Source organism: Oryctolagus cuniculus, chromosome 2 (assembly GCF_964237555.1).
Source record: "Oryctolagus cuniculus chromosome 2, mOryCun1.1, whole genome shotgun sequence".
NCBI classification, from domain to species: Eukaryota; Metazoa; Chordata; class Mammalia; order Lagomorpha; family Leporidae; genus Oryctolagus; species Oryctolagus cuniculus.
In genome coordinates, this window is record NC_091433.1 from 112,738,145 (window position 1) to 112,761,145 (window position 23,001).

Genomic DNA, 23,001 nt, shown 5'->3' on the forward strand with positions numbered 1-23,001 from the left:
AGTACCTGGCTCCTGCCTTCGGATAGGCATGGTGCGCCAGCTGCAGCGCGCCAGCCGCGGCGGCCATTGTAGGGTGAACCAACGGCAAAGCAAGACCTTTCTCTCTGTCTCTCTCTCTCACTGTCCACTCTGCCTGTCAAAAAAAAAAAAAAAAAATACTCGTGTCTGCCCCACTCCCACCCCTACACACTCCAATTCTGATGTGATTAACCCAGGTAGGCCCTGGGTGCCTGGATTTTTTAATTCCTGAGTAATTCAAGAAACTATTGTCCTAACTGTTGGTGAGTGTGTGGTTGGTGCCCCTTGGCTCTTTCTTTCATCATCTTGGTGGTTGTCCTAAAAACACCATGTGGGCTCTTTCTGGTTGGCCCTGAATCTGAGATGTCCATCTGTTTGAGGCCTCAAGTAATCCGAGCAGGTAGGATGGGGACATGGGCAGAAGACACAGTTTCATTCGCTCCAGAACCCAAGGGAGCAGTGACTAGTTTAGGGGAGATTGCTCCCTAGTGGGAGTCCCTTGTGCCAGGGCGGGGGTGGCTGCTTAGCCCTGTGTGAGCCACCCCCGGGGCACATCCGCACCCCATGATTGGGCCGGAGCTCCTTGGTACTCTCCAGGGCTTTGTCCTTGACACACACACACACACACCCACACACACACACACCGGCCCTCCTGCACCGCCTCCCTCTCAGGTAGAACCCGGCTAGGGCCAGCAGAGACAGGAAAAGAAAGCGGCTCAGGGCATCAGGGTGGGGTGGGCTCTTTGCACTCAGCCCACTGGGTCTTGTCAGAGCTGTGCTGGAGAAAGCAGCAGCCAGATATGCCCCGCTGAGCACACATCTAGGGATGGAGCAAAGGGACTTTAACTTGAGGCCGGCTACCAGCAAGATAAGCTGGGGTTCTGATAAGACGCTGCATCTGCAGAGGGCACAGTTCACCAGCAGCCTTTTCTGCAGGGCTGTGTCTCAGAGGACAGCCTGCGTCCTCCCTGGCTGCTCCACCTCCCGGCCACAGAGCCGGAGTCACAGCCTCGTCATCCACCAGCGGTGCTCAGCTCCCAGGCGGCCGAGGAGCAGCGGGATGACGGAGCGCTCCACACAGCTGTTGAACCCACAGTCAGATGCTGTAGGCAGACTGGGAATAAGATAGACCACATCTAGGTGCCGGCATTGTGGCATGATGGGTAAAGCCGCTGCCTGTGACGCTGGCATCCCATATGGGTGCCAGTTCGAGTCCTGGCTGCTCCTCTTCCAGTCCAGCTCCCTGATATGCCCTGGGAAAGCAGCAGAAAATGGCCCAAGTCCTTGGGCCCCTGCACCCACGTGGAAGACCCAGAAGAAGCTCCTGGCTCCTGGCTTCGGATTGGCGCAGCTCTGGCTGTTGCAGCCAATTGGAGAGTGAACCAGTGGATGGAAGACCTCTCTCTCTCTCTCTCTCTCTCTCTCTCTCATTGCCTCTGCCTCTCTGTAACTCTGCCTTTCAAATAAATAAATAAATATTTTTAAAAAAATGTTCAGAAGCCAATTCCAAGGTTGCAGATTTGAAGGGTGGATTTAGGAAATTTAAAAGAAATGAGATGGTTCTGTTCATCCATGGTGAGCAATACAGCATTCTCTGATTCTCATTCCCCCTTCCTCCGTCTCTCTCTCTCTCTCTCTCTCTCTCTCTCAGGCAGAGAAAAAGAGAGAGAACTCTCCCATTCATGGCTTCATTCCTCAAACGCTGACAACAACAAAGCCCGCACCAGCTCAAAGTCAGGAAACTGGAACTCGATCCAGGTCTCCCAGATGGGCGGCAGCAGCCCACTTACTTGAGCCACCCGCTGCTTCCTCCGAGGGCGAGCATTCGCAGGAAGTGGGAATGAGAAGCAGAGCTGGGCTGCAAACCCAGGCACTGTGATACGGGATGTGAGCGTCTCATCCTAGCAGCATCCTAGTCACTGCACCAAACACCTGCTTCCCCAGCGCTTCTGGAGCAAAGCCCACTCACACGGGGGCACGAGGTGCTGGGGAGGCATGGGCGGGGTCACCTCTGCTTCGTCTCTAGCACCCGGCATGCAGCAGGCTCCTTCGTGGAATGAATAAGTCAGAGGGTGACGGGTGGGTGCAGGGAGGGAGGTAGCAGGGAAGGCAGAGGTCTTCCATTTAAAGCTCAAGTTTGCGGGCGATCTTGGGGTCACAGTCTGTGGACTATGATCTGGGTGGGCGTGACTCCCAGTGCTGTTCTTGAACATCAGTTTGCCAGCCCAGACTCCCGAGAGGAGATCTAGGGAGGTCTAGGAAGAAACCAGGCAAGCAGGGCTGAGCAATGAGATTTAAGTTCAACCCACTTTCAAACACCACGCTGATTTGTGTGACTGTAATAGGGTTCACTTGCGGCCTTATAGAAATGAATCTCAAACGCTATCTGGAATCTTTCAATTAGTGTTTTAGATAGCTAATACACAAATGACTCTGTTCAGCTTAGTTTTGCTTTTGATAGAAAAGGAATCAAGACACACAGAGCCTGGCCAAATAAACAGAAAACCGAGCAGAACAGCCTGTGAGGGGCTGGCGCTGGGGCGTAGCAGGTAAGGCTGCCGTTTGCAGTGCCAACATTCCACATGGGCGCCGGTTCGAGTCCTGCCTGCTCCAATTCTGATCCAGCTCTCTGCTATGGCCTGGAAAAGCAGTGGAAGATGGCCCAAGTCCCTGGGCCCCTGCATCCATGTGGGAGATTCAGAGGAAGCTCCTGGCTCCTGGCTTTGGATCGGTGCAGCTCCGACCATTGCAGCCCTCTGGGGAGTGAATCATTGGATGGAAGACCTCTCTCTCTCTCTCTACCTCTGCCTCTCTGTAACTCTGCCTTTCAAATAAATAAATAAATCTTTAAAAAAAATAGAACAGCCCATGAGCAAAGCATTGCAGACACATTCTCAACGAATGCAGAGGCCCTGGAGTCCAAGGTAGTTAGAATCCCGCCCAGGAAAACCCTCAGCTACATACACTCTGGCCGTCATGAGCAGGCAGCAGGTGGAGGTACTGGAGGGGGCTGAGTCCTGATTTTCCTGTGTCTGTCATTTTCGATCAAGTGTGTCATAGGGCTTCCTGTTTCATCTCCCAGTTATTCTGAAACAAAAACATGCATGAAAAACACAGGTCACTGCCAACCGCACTGAGCGACTGTCACTGCAGTACGTGGAAACCGAAAAGGGAAAGACAGATCGTAAATGCCACTGCAAGCCGGGGGATCAAATCAATCAGCATCTGTTCAAGCAGGGATCACCCATGGAGCCTGCAGGCGGTGACAGTGGTGCAGGGATCCATTTAAAAATTATTCAGAAGAGACAGAAAAGGCCAATGTCCTCGCTGCTTCACTTGGGGCCATCCTACACGCATATTGAAAAGTTGAAGTCTGCTCTGCCTTCTTGGTTCCTCTGTGGAGCTTCTGTTGGCATTAGGGTCACACAAGCACTTCCTGGAGGACCAAAGTGATGCCCTCACCTCCTCTCTCTAAGGGCCAAGGTCGTCTGATGAGAGGTGACCATGCAATTGCAGCCTCAGGAGGTCCCTAGCCTCCTGCCTCCCAGCTCAGGAGACAAGAGCCCCCCAGGAGAGGAGCCTCTCTCGGCTACATCAAGCAATGAGGAGAAGAGCTTGTCGGAGCAGCCTCGGTGAGGCCGAGGGAAAGGGGAGAAGCGTGTCTCCGGTCAAGCCCAGGGCTGACCCCAGCCTCAAGTTGACTGTGATTCTGATAACTGCTTTGCTGGCGAGCCCGCTGTGTTCTGCCTTCCAAGCAGCACCCTGCTTACAGAAGGTAGTTCTCAGCTCTCCAAACAAATGAACGCATCCTCCCAAAGACAGACAGAGCTGGGGAGCCTCAGGAACACAGAGGGCGGCAGCTCCCCGGGTCCATCCTGGGGAGCCCCACAAAGCCAGCAGGTGTCCAGGAGAGAGGGCTGGAAACAAGGCTCCCAGGGGAGGGAAGCCAAATCGGCCATATTCTCTGACCAGGATCTGCTGAGGGCTGAGAAAGGTTGGGCTCCACCTGGTTCCACTCTGAGCTTCCTTGGTATGTTCCTGTCCCTTCCGAGGCAACCCTGGGTGCCCCGTGAAAACCAGCAGAGCCTGCCCCTCCCCGTTGCCTTTTGTTCGTGTGAAACGAGCGGGGGGCAGGATGTGTGATTTTGGAAAAGTTCCATCCTTTCCCTCCAGACTGCTCTCAGCGCACAGCAGCATCCAAAGGTGAGAAGCGAGGGGGCAGAGAGGGCTGCTTGACTTCGCGTGTGTTGGGTGCTTCCCCAACCTATCTAGGGCAGAACCCCTCGTGCTCCCTGGGCTGGGCCAGCTGGGTTCCACTGAGTGGCGTTAGGAAAGCCTGCTGAGGGCAGCCCGCCCAGTCCATGGAGAGCAGAGCTCCTCGTGGGCTCACAGCCCTCGAGGTCCTGGCTGTGGCGACTGCCACATTCTCTTTATTGAAACCCCGCCCAGTATCTTTCCCCTACGTCTTGAACACATGCATTAGTGGAGGGGACAAACTCCTGCAGCCTTTATTATTATTTTTTTTTTCCTAAAGGTATCATGTGCTAGGGGCAATGAGAAGCCAAGTTCCCTGGGAGCCTACAAACCCAGCTCTGTGACATCCCCGGAGTCCGGGAGAAACATTGCTCGGATGGATCTGCTGGGAAAACCAGCTTCCTGCGTGGTGTCCTGTGAGCTAGCATTTTCTAACATGGCTTCCCCTCCGGCACCTGGGCCCAGGATTTCATACGCAGTGCCTTCCTGGGTGGGCCAAGAGAAACAGGAACTAAGTCACACACCAGTGGCCAACATGGGTACAAGGGAAGCCGGGTTCCTTCAGTGTCAGCGCTGAGGGAGAGAGGTAGCTTCCTAGCCACGCTCCTCGCCAGCACCCCCACCCTGAGTGGGAGGCAACCACGCTGTAACAGTCCAGGCGCACCTGGACCACCCACCAGTGTGCACTTGGCCGGGCATCGCAGAGAGGGGTGGCGGGACCTCCGCAATCATCTGATCAACCCCGTGTTTGACGGGAGGAGAAAGCAAGGAACACAGAAGGAGGAAGTGAGCAACCTATTTGAGGTCACACCGGAAGGGACACAGCTGGGACGAGGACGTGGGCCTCTCCCACTCGGTCCCTGGAGGCCAGCGGCCAAAGCTCAGGAGATGTGATTTTTGCTCCGCACTGCGAGGCCTGAGCTAGGCAGTCCGGGAGCTTTTGCACGATCAGTTAACCTCCTGGGCCTCTGTGTTAGCCTGGACACCTGGTTATCTCTGGACAAGCCCACATAGCCCATCCAGGAGCTGTAAACCGCTTGCCCCTGTTTCTGAGCCCCCCACCCACGTGGCTTTCCACATGGTATTTCTGAAAATGCAAAACAAGAATCAAAAGCTATGTCTAGTTTGATGTCCAAAACTTTGAAATCCATGCAGTTTTTTCATAATAGATATTTTTCATGAACTTTTTGAAGATGCTGCTTATGCCTGGATTTCCATTTTTTCTTAGCAGGAGGGAACCAAAACACAGCCATTTTCTGATTTCATTTTCCATGAACCTTTGGAAGTACCCACATCTGCTGGGAGTGGGGCCAGAGCACCAGTGTCTTTTAAATGGGCTTTTGGTCACCCGGAGGGCCAGCCTTACCCGGCGTGGCTGAACCGCACCACTGTTGCTGCCTCAGGCCCCAGACCCAGGGGCCCTGTGGCTACACCACACTCTCCCCAGGTCACACTGAACACAGTAGAGGCCTGAAATGCAGCCCAGCCCGTCTTCTGCACGCCCCCTGACTCGCTCTCGCATCACACTCCTTGTCTGATGACAGCCACAGAGAAGCTGCCTGCACAGCCCCTGCACAGGGGAGTGGTCAGACCCCTCCCCGACCCCTCCCCAGAAAGCGGGGCTCAGCAGGCAGGCTGTTCGGCTCCTCCAGTCAATCCATCCAAGCTGCCACTCACTGGGCAGGAAGTACCCAAGCAGAGGGGCGTAAAGAAGACAAATGTGACATCCAGGCCCTGGGAGAGGCCAGAGGAGGACCTGCATCCCCCATGTGCTACACCGCACGGGAGCTCGCCCCGCCGCCCTGGCAGCACGGAGGGCTGTGCCAACACAGGAAGGCGCTGAGAGGGGGCCTCGCTGCCCATCGGATCCCCACGGCTTTGGAAGTCGACTTCTTACAATCACCAAATAGTTGCCAAGGAGGGGCCCACTCAGAAATGCCAAGGAGTCCTGCTCTCAGGGCCATGGGTTCTATTCCTCTTACTACATCACTGCTCAACACAGACTCATTCTGGCGACACGTGAGCTGGCTTCATCGTGTAGATCCCTGGCCTTTTGTGTTGCTGGAGATGCCAGGGCAGGGGAGTGAGGTGTGGACACCTGAGAGCCCGCCCCCCCTCCCCGGGCCCCTGCCAGCTCTCGTCTCTGACATAGGCTCCCATCTGCAGAGCCGTGGCCGCCTGTCTCTGAGCAGATTCAGGAGCCGCTCACGGGGCCTCCCCTAAGAAGCAGTTTCTGCAAATTGTTCCGCGCATTAACACAGACCAACACGCGGGTCTCAAAGACTGTGTCTGTGTGTCAGGCCTCTCACTGCCCCATCCGCAGAGTGTGCGTCCATGCCAGGGCTGCACTGGACAAACCCGGATCCCCTGGGCACGCCCCGCCTGCCACACAGGGCCCCGGCTGTGTGCTTTCAGCTAAGCATTGCCCCAGCCTTGTCTGGTCGCTGCCACTGGGATCCTCTCACGCGGCCACGCAGGACCCGAGCTGACCGAGACCTCAACAAGGAGCAGGTGAACGGCGGCACCCAGGTTCCAACCCAGTATCCCCAGCTTCCGGGATGACCAGGAGCCCAGAGATGATTCAACACCCAGTTCCCCCAAGGATCTTGCAGAATTTTCCCACCTTTTGGTCCAGAGAGGCACCCGTAAGCGCTCCCTCGGTTTGCACTAAAGGCGAAATAGACCAGGGTCAGCCACACAAGGGCCGGCCCCTGCTAGATGTCTTTCTGACCCATCAGCCACACCCTTACCTCGGCCACTACTGTGAGTTGGAGGCTCTGGGGCTGGGGCTCGGGGGTGTTTTCACAGCCCCCATGTGATGTGGATGCCTGCAGGACCCCTCACTGCTCCTAGTGACACTCTTGGACAGGGGCCCTGGCCTCCGTCCCTCCCTACCCGTCATGGCGACCATGGTTGGCTGGCCACTGCTGTCCACAGTGTTGGCAACTCTGTCCATGCTTCTTCCACACGGCAGCCTCCAAGACCCCACGGTGGGAGGAAAGAGCCAGCTGCTCGGGAGCCCTTTGGATCTTAAAGCAATTCTTGGAAAGACCAGGGGAGGGAGAAACGTTGGCCCCACTCATTTCTCAACCTCCTTGTCCAGGCCCTGCTCGTCTGCCCCACAGGGGCTGAGCGCTGTGGGATACAGCACCTGCGCCATGACCTCTCCCTAGTCACCAGAGTCCCTGCTGGCCAGCTCCCCCCGCCATGCTTGCCTGCCTCTGCTTGGCTCACTGGGACTGAACACTCGGCCGGCTGAGGTGCCTTGAGCCATGACTTCTACTGGCCTTTCTCTCAAATAAGGAAATAGAAATGTTTTCATCAGGGACAGGCATTTGTTGCAGCCTGTGAAGACAACACATGGGAGGCCCACATCCCATCCCAGAGGACCTGCCTTGGAGTCCTGGCTCTGCTTCTGAGTCTAGCTGCCTGCTAGTGCTCATCCTGCAAGGCAACCGGTGGTGGCGCAAGTTCTTGGGTCCCTGTCACCCAGGTGGGAGACCTGGGCTGAGTTCCAGCTTCCTGGCTAAGGCCTGGCCCAGCCCTGTCTGTTGCAGGCATTTGAGAGGAGAACGAGTAGATGGAAGATCTCTCTCTCTCTCTCTCCCCATCTGTGTGTGTGTGTCTGCCTTTCAAATAAATGAAAATAAGTAAATAAATGAATTTTTAAAAGAACTGTTTTCACCAGTTCCATTTCCCTCACTGCCACCCTGGGGTGGAGAGGTGGGTACCAAGCCCACCCACCCCTGAGCTCTGCTCACCCTGCCATCAGTACACAGGTGCACAGCTCCAACAACACGCTCACAACAGGACAGGTAGGAGGCAAAGACAACCAGGCCAAAAAAAGGTGAAAAAAAAAGTTTGTTTATCATTTTAAAAAACTAACCTCATACAGGAAGTATGAGAAGAAGAAGAAAAAGAAAAAAAAAAAAACTGCTCAGGCTGTGGCCCTGGAAGTGCACACGTCTGTTGCCCAGAAGGTGTGTTTTCCTCAGTGTCCACGATCATCGGTGCAGGCCGGGGGTTGACCAGGGAGACAGGGTGCAGGCTGGTGATGGGGAGACAGGGTGCAGGCTGGTGATGGGAGCGGCTGAGCAAGGACACCGGCCGTGAGAACTCGAGGCAAAGCTTGTCACACACAGGGTGGGTGCACGTCCCGCTACCAGGGCATTCCGTGCAGGTGCAGAAGAGGATACCTCCAATGGAAACTGCCATCCTCCGGGATCCGCCCCGCCCCGGCCTCTCCAGCCCCAGGTCCTTCCCTCTTGTGTGTTTCAGGTGACGTAGCAATAGCTATAAGGTCACGGCTGCCTCTCCCCCATAGGCCTGCCTGCGGCACAGCCATCAGCGTTGCTGCCAGCGTCCCAGGCCTCCCTCGCAAGCCCGAGCCGTGCAGCTCTTTGAGGGGTGGGGGACGAGCTCCAGCAGGCCCTCCTTGCTTGGGTCTGAGGGACACTGACATGAGGCCACCCAAGGCAGCTGGGAGTCAAGGTTAACGAATGCCTGACACAGAGCTGTCTGCCGGTGGCAAATGCGGCTCGACTGGATTTTTACAAATCGGGGTGGAGAGCTCACTGCCTCCACAGGAGAAAAATTCCTGAGACTGGAGAACATTTCCTGCTTCACGGCCCCCATCAGCAGAAGAGCAAACAGGACTCCCGTGTTCCCCCCAGAAAATATAAACACGAACACCGGGGAACGTGCACCCGTGGGAGTGACGCCAGTTACAGCACTGCTGGCCTGGCCATGGCTGTCAAAGAAAGCGACGGGGAAGAAAGAAGAAGGAGAGAAAAGAAAAGAAAAGAAAAGAAAACCCTGTACACCCAAATCTCAAAATAGAACCAAAACCTGCAAATCATACTGAGGAGTCCATGGTGAACCCATGTTTTAGCATGCTGCTGAAAAGGTTAATAATTTTCCTACCGAAACTGAATGTGGGTTGTGAAAGAACATTAAAATGAAGAAAATTTCCCCGTGGCTGCTAATTTATTATCACCAAAGCCATCGAGTTTCAGTTTGAGTTATTTGTATTTATTTGTGAAAACAAAGATTAGATAAGTAGAAACATCACCCCCATCCTAATTATTGTCCTGGAGTGTGTGATTTTTAAGACAAGAAAAAAAAAAAATAAGACCACCACACACACCCACACACACAGCACGAGAAGTCAAAACAACAGAACTGAGGGTGAAGATACTGTTCTCGGACGTTCCATCATTTGAAACAAATATTGTCTCATGTAAAACACGACTGTTTAGTCTTAGAAGACAACACGTGTGCTTTTAGTTCTTGAAATTTTTGTTAACCATATGCTCAGGTCCAAAAGTGGTTTTTTTCTTTGTTTTTGTTTTTAATTTCTGAAACTGCAAACTACACCTCTTGATTTAGCCTTGTCAAAGTGTAAGAACACTGGTAGAATTCAGTGTGGAAGACCCGAGGAAGGGAATGGAATTTAAATGCTTCCCTAAAAGACTCGAGGTGAGCTCTGAGGTGCGTGTGAGCCCGGGCAGCCAGGGTGGGACGTGAGACTCAGGTGCACAGCTGGCTTTTCACTCAAATGTCTCTCAGGTGCCCAGGGAGCAGCTTGTTCTATGAAGTTTTAAAAGAAGTCCAAAGATGAAATGGTTAATCAAGAACACGGGGTGAGCTGATCTTCTCTTCATGTATTTCCATCACAACATAAACATCAGAATGAAAAAAATAACATGCAAAAGAGACCTTCAGTGGTCTCACATCACCGAACAAACTGTTTTTCTACCTATTTGGTGTTGCTGGCTTCTGTTATCAGCCCGATCGGCAAATTGTGGCCAATTTTGTCATGGTTTAGGCAGACATTTTGTTCCCGAACTGCTTTCAACATTTTAGCTACCAAATACAGCTTATGAAAAAATCAATAAGCCACAATACAAACAGAAAAGTTACTTCTTTGTACCCAATTAATTCCTTTTTAGGGTAAAATGCAAAAAAAAAAAAAAAAAACACAAAAGAATCGAAAAACCAGAATTCTAGTAAATTCAAATTATGAAACAGCCTAATCAGACTTTGCTGGAAAAAGAAAAATTAATGATTGACTGACTTTTGGATCTTGAAGTCCAATGCATGGCATCCTCTGTCTCTGACCTCCCTGTCACCAGGAAACTGGCTGTACACGACCCAGCCTGGAATTGTACTTTTACTGCAACACACAGCCAGTATTGTTTGAAGATGCTGCCCATGACTCCAAAGCAGTCTATTGGATTATTCTAAGATAAAATAATCGGTTAAACAGTTATTTGCTACTGAAAATAAATGACACCCACGTAGTTCGTGTCATATATTAATACTGAAACCAAATGGCAGTCTTACACCGCAAATCATTTCACAAAAAAATAATGAAACTGGTTACGACAAAAACACAGGGTTTTATTTTACAAACCATTCAATCGTAGGATCAAAATGACGGAGAGCTGACCTGGCTTGCTAAAATTGGTTTTTGCTTCATGACAACAACAAATTAAAAGTGAAAAAAAAAATGAGAAATCCTCTCTTAAAAATTCAAGAATTACTCCTCGGAAGAAAAGCAGTATTTCAGAGGGAGAACCCAGAAGAAGGTTCTTCTCCGTGGGTAATCTTCCCTCCGAGTTGAAGGTACAGCAATAGGTACAACATTTTTAGCCTTTTAAAATACCAGCATGCCCACACACTGTCTCAGATTAAACCAAGGAGAAAATGACACATTCTGAAACCATTTTCTAAAGCTCTTTTTCCTGATAACACTGAGGAGCTTACAATCAAATTAATGAGTTTCTAAAAAGCCCAAACAATTCTCCATCAAGGGGACAATTGTTCAGAACATTCTGCGGACAGTTCTAGACATTTTCAGGCGACACTTGGAGTATTCCTCCTTGCTATTTGTAGTTAGAAAAATTGAGCTGCCTTTGACAACTCCCTCAGAAAGAAATCCCACACGGTGCTTTAGCTGATTAAACTGAAGAATGCTTGGGAAGAAAAACACCTCCTGAGTCAGGAGAGCATTTCCTTGATTTCAAACCATTTACAAATTACTTAGCTTTCCCCACACGACGTTCTTTGCACCAATGTGTATTCTTAGAATCTAGTCACAATTGGAAATTCTCAAAGTAGTAAAGAAAGGAAACACCGTCAGAGAGAAAGAAGGCAGCATTTCTGTTCAACGTGGAGTTCTTCATAAAGCCCCAGCCAACACAGGAGTAGTTAAAAAAGGAGCAAGAACGAACAACAGAACCTTCCAGAAAATTCCACAGGCAGCATTTTAAGTCACTGACGCAGAAAGACACACTTGTGGTTGGTGTGAAAGATCTCACGGGCAGGTGGGCACTGCTGCTGGCAGACAGCAAGGGAGCTGAATATTAATGTACTAACATCTTCCCTTCGAGACACCCTGACCTGGTGTTCCCCCCCTCTCCCTGCAACGTGGGATTCAGAATTTACACTTCACTGTCGAATGTTCCAGTGCTTTCGAGACTGTGGGGCTGTTCTGATATTCTTGAAAGCAGGCAGCCTGAGTTATATAAGACAACAGCTTTGGAAAGCAAACACACAAAGAAAGCACCACCATCAAAAATGACAGAGAAGACTCCAGGGCTCACTTTAATGTGTGATATTTTTTTGGGGAGGGGGGGAGCAGAATCTCACTGCTGCATCCCTGCCCCCAGCTGCCCCCAGCACCACCTCGGGTTCACAATCAGAAAAAGGCTGTCCTGAACTAATTCTTGCCTCTCTTTTTTAAACCACACGGAGTCCCTTGCCCCGACGTACGACCTGGGACGTGATGGTGACCTTACTCATCTGGAAAGAGTGAAGCACGCCACGGTCCCCAGGCACTTTCTTCAGAATCGTTGTCATTTGAACCCTGTTCACCACAACAGAAAAGGCCGTGCTCAGGGGACAAACTCAAGTTCAGCCTCAAGTGTCTCTGTGATAACCCGGGAATTTCTCAGTAGCTCAGTGGTGCAGCGCGGAAGCCCTCAGTGAACCAACCGTGCAAGCATTAACAACAGCAACAAGAGCAGCAGACGTTTTATTTTCAATCACAGAAATCAAAATGTGAACTCTCCTAGACCAGAAAGGAATGCTTTAGGCACAACTACTTCACAAGCAACCTAGCTAATTGATTCTTCCTGTTTTTCACAACATACATTTGTGAACACCAAGATTTTTAAAAATCATTGTTGCAGTTAGAGACATTCCTAGACCAAACTGACTTTACTCCCATTTTACCTTCTTCCTGGAAGCCAGGCTGTCGTGTGCAACAGGGTTACCACATTACAACGATTTTGTGAAAGCAACCTAGCTTTAGGGGTTAGGGCTGGCTCAAGTGTAAAATTTTAAAAATCAAGTTTCTCTTTTTGAAAGCAAGGAATAATTTTCCATAAGCTAGAAATAACTGCAACTGAAAAGAGAGAGAGAGAGAGAGAAATGCCAAACAGACAAGGGTAAGAAAAACTCAGAAACTCAGAATTCTTGCCCTGGAAGCTAGGGTCTCTCACATTTCGTTTTCTGTTTGCCACAGGAAAAATAAATAAGTAAAATAAAATCAGTTTCCAGCTATAACATTAGCTATGTGAAAAATACACTGGATAATGTTGAGTACTCATTTCTCTAAGTGAGGTGCATGTCTTGCGCTATGAATCCAACCCACAGTGGTGCTGGAGGGAATGACAAAGACACATCCCTGTCTCTCGGAGAGCAGGAATGGCTTTGCTCATAAACTTGTGTTAGGGCTCAACATTTGTGCTCTGACAGGGTGTCCTAGCACGGCGGGACGGTACTGTGGACACCCGGGAACATGACGAGCGGATTATAATTCTGAGAATCCCCTAAAAACCTTTCATTGATGTAGGCTTGAAAGCTGTTTAATTAGCTGGAGGAAGCTAACCCATCTCTTTATCAAAGCCAGCTGAAAACAAAACTGAGAGAAACAGCTTGTGGTTTCACAAAAATGTATTTACATGCAGTGTATTTTAAAGGGAGTTGGATCATTAGGTCCCATGTCATCTGTGCTCTGGGGTGGCTTTGACATTTAGGGACGGCGGGGTTGTCAGCTGTAGCGGCAGCCTACACCCTCAATGGACGCGTTCAGCGCTCTCGCGGGCAGAGCTTGGTTTGCTGATCTCCAGCCACCAAATCTGCCCAGAATGAACTTGTATTTACTGCACGCCAGCCCCCTCCATGTCCTCTCACTCCCTTACCTGTGAGCTGTTGAGAAGAAAGTGGGGCCGCGGGTGACGGCGGGCAGAGAAGCCCACTTTCCCACATCCTCATGAGGAGGGCGACAGCCGTGAGCCGAGGGCACGGGACAGTTATGGATCCCGGGGTAGTTGCTGAAATAGAGAAGTGTCCCCACGCCTCCGGCCCTGGACTGCACGGTGACTTATCTTGAAAAGAGCCTTCTGACAACACGGGCTTTCCTCCAGTGAACACTTAAAAAATGGTTGCCACCAAGGGAAGCCCAGAGCGACACCAAACACTGTGCCTCGCGTCAAGCTGTCCCCGCGGAAGTTCCACCAAAGTTAACAGCAAAAGATCCCGGATAAACACCTGCTTTCAGGGGTCTCTGGCCAGGAGCACAGCCCATACCGTTTTCTCCATCTGTTTAGCAACCGAGGAGTGGTTAACTAGCTAGAAGTGTTACCAGGAGGTGGATTGGTGAATCTAATGCCCCAAGCATAAGGCTGGGTGACTGTGTTATTCACTCCTTGACACTTTTCCAAATGTCACCTTCCAGCTGGCTCAGTTTGTTGGGAATGAAAACGAAACCCTACCATAAATTTAGAACAAGGCGGAAGAGACCTGAGCAACGTGACCACGGGGCAGCCGCCAGCACCCCTGAGCCACAGAACCCCATGCATGGGAGCACAGAGCCCTAGCACCCAGCAAGGGACAGGGTCTTGAACGTGAACGTGGTGACAGCACCGTGTGCACTCGGGTAGGAACTCTGGTCCTTGGAGCCTCTGCCCTGACTCACCCCGCTCCCAGGATGCTCAGCGGAGTCTGTGTGCAGCCTGCTGTGTCGGTGTCACGACGGTTTCATAAAAGAACAGGACTCATGAGTTATTTCCCATAGTTTCATTAACGAGGGCCTTCTCCCCAAACACGGCTCTTATGTTTTCACTCATATTCTGTTTCTTTTTTTTTTTTTTCTTAAGAAAATGCCCTAGAACCCTATCTCAACACGTTCCCATCGACTCCCAGGAGAGCCAGGCCAGAGGAAGTTCCAGCCCAGTCAGAACAGCCAGAAAAGCAAACACGACTGGGGGCCAGGGGGCCAGAATGATTTGGCGCTATTACCTGCCCTGCACCTGTCTTTCTAGTGGGAAATAGCAACTTTCATTAATGTTGTAAACTCAAAAGCACCCATACTTCCTTTATCCAGGACAGCTCTCTTCCATGTGCCTGCCCTGCGGCATTCGTCTGAAAAGTTGCAAAAACCAGTGTGTGAATACCAGGAAAGCCGCTCTTCAGGGTAGGGGTGGGGAATGAAGAGATTTTGTTCTCCCGAAAGCCCTGGGGAGCTCCGATTCTAGGCTCTGCCTGCTGAGCAGCCCTGTTCTGCCAGCTCCCTCGAACCCGAAGCTGAGGGTTGGAGAAGTCCCAGGGACCGCTGATGAGCCGGTTTGCCTCCTGGACTGGTGTTGAGAAGGACACATCCAGGGTGACTCCAAAGCACTTCGGTGGCACTCGTCCAGAATGTCCACGCCAGACTGCCCAACCGAATGTGCCGTCTTCTACGTCGGCCGATCCCAGGGACTTCCCACGTCGTCGGGGGTCTCCTCCCCACCTGCCTCGGGCCACAGGCACGGACAAGAGGGCAGGGAGGCGATGCGCTCTGCCCTGGTCCTCCCTCTGCTGCTGCCTTGGCCCCGGCCCTGGCCAGCCCTGCCCCTGTCCCTGCCCCTGCGCGTGTGGTGCCTCCCAGCGCTCTCTGCGGCTGCCTGTTGCTAGGGGATGCGTCACGATCGCTGGGAGAAAGCAGCAGCACCAGCAGTAGCAGCAGCCTCCCCCGGGCAGCGAGCAAGCACAGTTGTCTCCAATGGGTACAAAGTACAAGCCGTCGTGGAAAAAAAAAAAATCCTCATTTACATGTTCCCACAGAAGGAAGGCAACGAACACCCCATCACAAAATCTGTTTTCTTCACCGTGAATGCAGGGGTAGGGTGCCTTTGCACTGCATCTGATTTCCGTATCGAATTTCTGTCCCTCGTCACCAACTGGGTGCCCCGGGTGACGGTGGGCTTGGAGAACAGCTTGGCTGCAGATCTCGCTCCATCGCCAGCCTTTATTTACTTTTTCTTTTCTCAAAAAAAAAAAAAAAAAAAAAAAAAAAAACAACCCACATTGTCAAAGCATTTAAAAACACAAACCAAAGGAAACTGGTGTCCAAGCTTCGAGCAGATGTTATTTACCCACAGTTTATTTCCAGGCCGTCACTGGGAAACCATTGTTGCATTAGTGTTCGTTTAGGAAGCATGGAGTCGTAATCACACCAGTGACCTGCATTTGCTTCTCGCCAGTGAGGAGGGAGGAGCCACCTCAAGCCCTGCTCTACCGGGGATGTGGCTGTCCCCTCCCTCGTGTGTGCCTTCCGAGGGTGGTCACGGCCACCGGGAGGCAGGTGGACATGTAGCCTACATGTCCTTGCTAGGCGCTACTGCTCCACACCCAGTAAAAGCCTCTCCTCTCCCTCTCCCTGGGCGGCCAGGCCAGGCCCCATGCTGCAGGCTTTGCTCCAGGAAGGGGCCCCAAGTATGGAGATTGGCTCTCTGAGGCTCTCGGAGTGCAGGGCTTTGGGCTGTACCCAGAGGGATGCTTGTTCAGAGTCGGCGCCGTGTGAGCTGTACTGCTGTGTGGATTCCATATACCAGCGGCCCAGCTTGGGACCCGGCTGCCTGGGGCTGACCCAGAGGGACGCGACGACGCGCCGAGCGTTGCTGACAGGCAGCTATTGTGCCAGCACATTGCCCAACGTTTCGACCGTGAGCTGTAACCTCTCAGGCACTCTTGGTGTCGCACGGGTGAGAAGGAAGCAGCAGGTGTAGGACGGCAGGTATCTGCCAGCCCAGACCTGCTCTTTGCTCCTACCCTCCCATTCAGCGACACCCCCCACTCCGCCACAGCTCACGGAGCCCCTCCCCCGGCGCTGGGGTCCGCTCCATGTCCCCACATTTCCGGTGACGGGGTGACTTGTCCGGGACAGACGCCATGTCTGGCTCGGCTCCCCCTGTCTCCCTCAGCACTGAGCAGCCTGCCTGGGGTGCCGTGGCCTCTGTGTCCCTGGGACTCTCAGTTCTGATGGGCATCTCTCGCCCACACGGCGGTCTAGCGCATAGCGGGAAGTGTCTCTAGGATGGGGTGTCTGGGCCGCCGCAGAGAGGCAGAAATGAGCAGACTGGAGAAGGCCCCTCACGTTCACCGCAGCCATCCCCAGGGCGCAGCTTCTCAGAATCGTCCCGAAGATTAGTTTAGAAAGTTCTTCTTTCACTCACCCATTCTATTATCTGTCCTGGTGACTAGCACTTGTGCACGCCCCAATGAATCCTGCCCCACAGACTCAAATACAGTCTGTTTTAAAATATTTATTTATACTTGAGAAAAAACGAAAGAGAGAGAGAACTCCCATCAGCTGCTTCACTCCCCAGAAGCCCACAGTGGCTGGGGCTGAGCTGGCCAAAGCCAAGCCAGGAATTCGATCTGGGTCTCCCATGTGGGCGGCCTGAACCCAGCTAATTGACCATAACTGCTACCTCCCTGGATTTGATTCACCAGGAAGCTGGAATCAGGTGCTGGAGCAGGGACTCGAACCCAGGCTCTGTTAAATGCCAATGCCCCCAAGAACAATCTTTTCAAAAATAGCCCCGTTGGCCGTGTGGGCAGTATCTTAACAGGAAATAGGAAAGCAACACTGTTCAGAGGTTGTTTTTCTAATGAGATGACATCATTTATCTTCGAGAAGAGCAGGTGTACAATCTCACCATCAAGGCTAGAACCTAATCCACTGAGCTCCCGAGAGCCGAGATCGAGAGCGAGGTGAAGGTGCCCTTGAGAAAGGCAGCTCTGGTGATGAGAAGGAACCACGCCCTCTGCCGTGTGGGATCAGGGAGCCTCGGGGAGTAGGCAGGGGCTGACGGAAGCATCACCTTCCCTCCAAGGTGCTTTCCACGGAGATGAGAAGTGTATTAGATTGCTTATTCCAATACCATTATCACTCTCCTTTGGGTTGGCAAAGTATCTGAGTTTTACAAGACAGGGTTTCATCCAGACCTCAGAGCTGACCAGCGAAGTGGGGTGGGGTGAGGAGGCAGTGGGGTGCAAACGGGCTTGGGCCCATTCATTCATTCATTTAACCAGGGAGGATTTTTACAGACAGAAAGCCCCTGGTAAGCGGCTCCTTAGACCAGTTGCAATGAGAAGACCCCCAGCTGGGCCCCTGGATTCCCGTACCCACCTCCTGCGGTCGTGCCAGTGGGACAGCCTTACCTGTGAATTACACAGAGACCTTGGGGCACAGGGGGAGGTAGACACCACAAGAAGATCAAGGCCCAGGAGCTTGGCATGGGGTCTTGAAGCTGAGCCGGGAAGCAATGCTTGCTTGGTGCTAAAGTGTCATTCCCAGCACAGGGTTGGCACAGGACAGGACGGCGCTCGCCAGATGTGGAGCATGCTGGGGGCGGGGGGCAGACGGTGGGTCTCTGAGGATGCAAAGTCATGCCAATCACCACAATGGTGTGCAAGCAATTTGCAAGAGAATCCACACAAACACAAATGACATGTGATTGAAGATGTACAGACACACCCACTGCAATCCCAGTGCCCAGTGGCCAGGGCCCCAGGCCCCTGTCACAGTTCTCCTTCTGTACCAGCCGGGTCACCTGGAGCTGAAAGCAGGGGACCACAAGTAGCAGCAGGAGAAGGAAAGGAAGGAGGCAAAGGGTGTGGTGGGCTCTCAGGCCCTTCCCTGGACTAAGTCCGCACTGGACGCTCACGGTCCCTCCAGCTAACCCAGGGTCATGGGCACTCCTTGTGCCCCCGCCCTCCACTCCGGCTCCAGCTCCTGGTACAGCCCAGAGTCTCCTTTCTCTACCGCCACCCCGCTGCCTTCCCCTCCTCACCACACCCTGGAAAGACTAGGGAGGTGGGCACTGGGCACTGCTGCCCGGAGCAGGGCTCACCAGGAGTCCCAGGGGAGGCGTGTGTGTTTGTGAAACTCTACTTGTGGGAGTTCAAGCCTCACTCCGTTCAGGCCAAATGGCAGGGGCCGGGGGAGGTGACATTTGGGGACAGGCCCGTCTCACAGTGGGTGGCTCACAAGGTTTCTCCCAGGGGACTGCTTCTCCTCACTGGGCGTCTTGTTCTGCTCGGTCCCGAGTCCCACTTGGGGGTAGCCAGCGGCTGTGGCCATGGGGAAGGAACAGGGGGCCCCACGTGCCTCCTTCCTCAGACTGCCAGGGGCACTGCCATTTTTCTCTTGTTTTACGCCGTTAGTGTCCTGAGCAGGCATCTGCAATAGTGAACAAGGTGCTGGCACCCACCCGGTGAGAAGGGGCACCTCTCTGAGTCACTCCCCAGATGGAAAAAGAAGAGCTGTGCCCGTGTGATGCCTCTGACTCGATCCTTCTATTTTGGAAGCTCTGCAGGGTGGCTTCACGGTGTGGCTGCCCGTCTCTTGTTTTTAGGAAAAAATAACCTTTTCTTTACTCTTTTCTTTTTTTTTTTTTTACAAAAAACCCATTCATGTACATTGCAATAATAATAATAATACAGACAGAAGAGTGCAGATGAGGAGCAGAAGGAAGAAAAAAAGGAAAGGAAAACTGGAAAGGAAATTAAAACAGAAACCACAGCCTTCAAAGGCCCTGAGGTCCCATGTGACTCACGCTCAATCCACGGAGCACTTGAGAAACACAAGGGCTCCGACTCGGCCATCCAGCTCTTCTTCTAAAGACCACTCCCCGCTCCTGTAGGGCAAAGTCGCTCTCGCCCAGCGCCCCGGAGCCCTGCTCTCAAGCAGTTCAGCCGGCAGAGCAAGCGAGCGAGTGAGCGGCCGTCTCAAGGTCTCAAGACTACAACCCCTAGGGGGGAATGAACCCGAAGGCACGACTGGGGGAGACATCAGTGGCTTCCTTCCAGGCCCTTCCATCAACTATCGCTTCGCTGCCAAGCAGTCCCATCCTGGTAATAATGCTTCAACTCATTTGGAAAGTCCAAAGATAACGCTTTTCTTTTTAAAAGGTGCTCCCATTATGATTTTCTATGTGACTCCCCGTAGTAGTCCATCAACAGCACCTCAGAGCAATGAAGAGGGTCTGGCAGGCACGAGGGTGGCCCCGCCTGGGCAGGTTAAACAAAGCCCAGACTCGGGGACAGGGAGGCAGAGGGGCTGCCCCGGCACCCCAATCCGCGGCTGGACTGTCTGTGTCCACCTCAGAGTCCCAGACGCTCCGGAGAGCTAGCCTTCACTGTCCCTGGGCTGAGCAAATGCTGGCCTCCATATTTAACCACCGTCCCATCTGTCCCACCTATCTCTTTGTTCCTCCTGTTCACCAGCTTTTTTCCTTCTCGGCAATGTCAACGGAACGGGCCCGCAGGGGGTTTTCTGGTAGGTGCATTCACACTCTGCTGAATGTGCCCCATTCACACGTGTATTTCAAAGACTCTGTTCCAGGATGCCCTCCCGCGGTTTTGCCCCATTACTCTGCTCGCCCATTTTTCACGGCACGCTAAATGCCGTTTTTACCTCCTGGGTACAAATCCCCTTCCCATGCGGGCGACTTCTGCTCTGTGTCCTGTGCAAGCTCTCGCTGATTCATTCCTGCCAGCCTTCCCACCCCTGAGCTGCGCTCGGCTTCTCCGTCTCTCTCTTTCCTCCAGCTTGGTATTCCCAATGGAATGTGTGTGGTCCATTTCAGAAAGACCTTAGATTCAGGAACACACGTATCAGATGAAAAGAGACAGACTTTCCCCCAAAAGGCACAGCTAGTTGAATTACAAAACACTGTGACAATCACCCCCAGCAACACTGGCATTGAACGTGATGTATCAGGCTTCCCGTTGGGACAGTTGCAAACTCCAGGTATCCACGCGCCAGGAGTGGCGTCATGCGTGCAGTGTGTGTTTGAACGGCACGGGCATCCCCAGCAGGATGTCCATGTTCTAGAAAGTGAAAGGTGAGCTGGCTTCTGCGTTGTGGTCCTGCCTCATTTGGAAAGAAAAAGTACTTTGTGCTTTTGTTTCACACATGAAAGTATCTGAGATCCCACGCCCGGCGATTTCTTCATTTTGCCACCACCTCCACACAGAATCGTCACTGCTGAGTTCGGGCCCGCGCGTGTTACAGTGAGGGCGGAGTAATGGTTGCTAGTGGTAAATTTTCTACAACTGGGCTGGTGGCTTGTGTGGAATTAAACATAATTCATGTTCACTCCACTGAGGTACAGTTGTTTAAAAAAAATCGAAACTCTGAACTTGTTGGACGATAGGGGTTGAATATCGGGATCAAAACCAAAGGTTTATCGGGAGCAGGTGTAACCCCTGCCTCCTTTGAAGACGCCCACATCCTACACCAGAGGACCTGGGCTGGAATCGGGCAACCCAGCCTCCTGCCGATGCAGACGCTGGCAAGTGGTAGTGATGGCTGAAGTAGCTGGATTCCTGTCACCCTTGTGGGAGAGTTGGATTGGATTTCTGGTTCAAAAGAAATACAAAAGAAATCAGAGTGTTGATGGAGGCAGGCATTTAGGGAGTGGACAAGTGAATGGGGGCATGCCCCCTCTCTCCCAGATTATTTGCCTTTCAAATAAAAAAATGAATTTAAAAAAATCATTAAAATGTATATCATGTAAAAGGCCTGGGAAATGATACTCCGAGGTCATAGAGTAGGTATTGATATGCCTTTTATGAGATTTTTAGCTCTCGAGATTTGTGTGCAGGAATTTCAAAATGTATTTGCACCGGGCCAGCGTTGTGGTGTAGCTAGTAAAACTGCCACCTGAGATGCCTGCCAGCATCCCATATGGGCAAGTTCAAGTCCCCACTGCTCCACTTCAATCCAGCTCCATGCTAAGTGCCTAGCAAAGCAGAAGAAGATGGCCCGAGTATTTGGGGCCCTGCCACCTATGTGGGAGACCCGGATGAAGCTCCTTGCTCCTGGCTTCAGCCTGATGCAACCAACCCACGCTCTTGTGGTCATCTGGGGGAGTGAACCAGCAGCCAGAAGATCTCTCTTCCTCTCTCTGTCTATGCCTTTTTATCTGTAACTCTGACTTTCAAATAAATAAGTAAATCTTTTTAATTTTTTTTTAAATTTGCACCAAAATAAATTAACCTTTTTAAAAATTTTTTTCATCTATTTGAAAGACAGAGTAACAGAGAGAGAGAGGGAGAAAGAGAGATCTTCTAGCTGCTGATTTATTCCCCAAATGCCTACAACAACCAAGGCTGAGCCAGGCTGGAGCCAGGAGCCTAGAATTCCATCTGGGTCTCCCCTCTGAGTGACAGGGGCCCAACCACTTGGGCCATCATTTGTGACTTCTCAAGATGCAGCAACAAGAAATTGGTGGGAAGTGGAGGAACCAGGACTCAAAGCAGCACGGTGATATAGGATGTGGGCTTCCCAAGCAGTGGCTTAACAGGCTGTACCACACACACCCACGCCTAGATTTATCTGCTATCTCCATTTTCTACTTTTTGAAGCATTCTCATAAACCACTTAGAAAAAGCATATGAATAATTCTCACAAATTGACTTTCCTTAGTAAAATGGTGCACTTCAGAACAGTAGATACAAAAGAAATCAGAATTAAAGTTGGAAAAGGGTGGGTTAGGCCCTTCCAAGTTCAAAGTCCACTCACACCCATGGTGTCCACCTGCTGTGAGAAGCCTGTCTTGTCCACTTGAAGATCCAAGGGGTTGCAGACTACCAGGGACCTAGTTTGTTGCCAACACAATTTTCTCTTGAACTAAAAGCCTCCAGGGGCCTGCGTTGTGGCTTACTGGGTAAAGCTACCACCTGCAGTGCCAGCATCCCATGTGAGTCCCAGCTGTTCCATTTCCAGTCCAGCTCCCTGCTAATGGCCCGGGGAAAGCAGCAGAGGATGGCCCAAGTCCTTGGGCCCCTGCACCCACGTGGGAGACCCGGAAGAAGCTCCTGGCTCTGGGCTACATGTCAGTGACACTAACCCAGAGCAGCCCTGTCTGGGGACAGTGGGCACGGGCATCGCTCCCACAGATTTCAGAAATGAAAGTTGAGGCTGAGAAGCTAATGTCTGCCGCACATGGGTGCAGGGGCGGCATCCAGCGAGAAGCAGCGGGGCCGTGCTATTTTGGGTTAGTAAAAGACACACTTTTTAAAAACCGCTCTGTTAAAAGTCATTTCAAAAGTCAAATAAACCAGGCTGTGATCTCGTGGCCGCTGCGGGGGCTCTGCGCATGGTCTCTTTCTCTCTCACCACTGAGAAAATCTATTCAAAATAACATTAGCCCCTGTGACCGTAAGCAGAAAAGAGGGCGAGCCGTCTTCCTGAAGATGAGACAATTGAAAGGAATTATTCACTCAGTGTTTAAAAAAGAGCGCAGTGTCTTGAACTATCACCCTGCACTCCAGAAACGTAGATGATTATTTGTCAGGAAGAAATGATTAAGATCCTCACGCAATGAGAAAATACATAACATTACTAAAAATAAAGAACCAACAGAAATGGGGAAAAGAAGGAAGAAA

General features: G+C 51.9%; 1 long non-coding RNA gene across 1 annotated transcript in view; it reads right to left on the minus strand.

Annotated features, from left to right (window-relative positions):
• LOC138848557 (uncharacterized) overlaps positions 1-23,001 on the minus strand; it is a 70,742-nt gene that overhangs the window by 10,272 nt on the left and 37,469 nt on the right. Inside the window, exon 2 of the long non-coding RNA XR_011386489.1 lies at positions 2,983-3,105. This is a non-coding gene — a long non-coding RNA (uncharacterized lncRNA). The remainder of the gene's footprint in view (positions 1-2,982; positions 3,106-23,001) is intronic.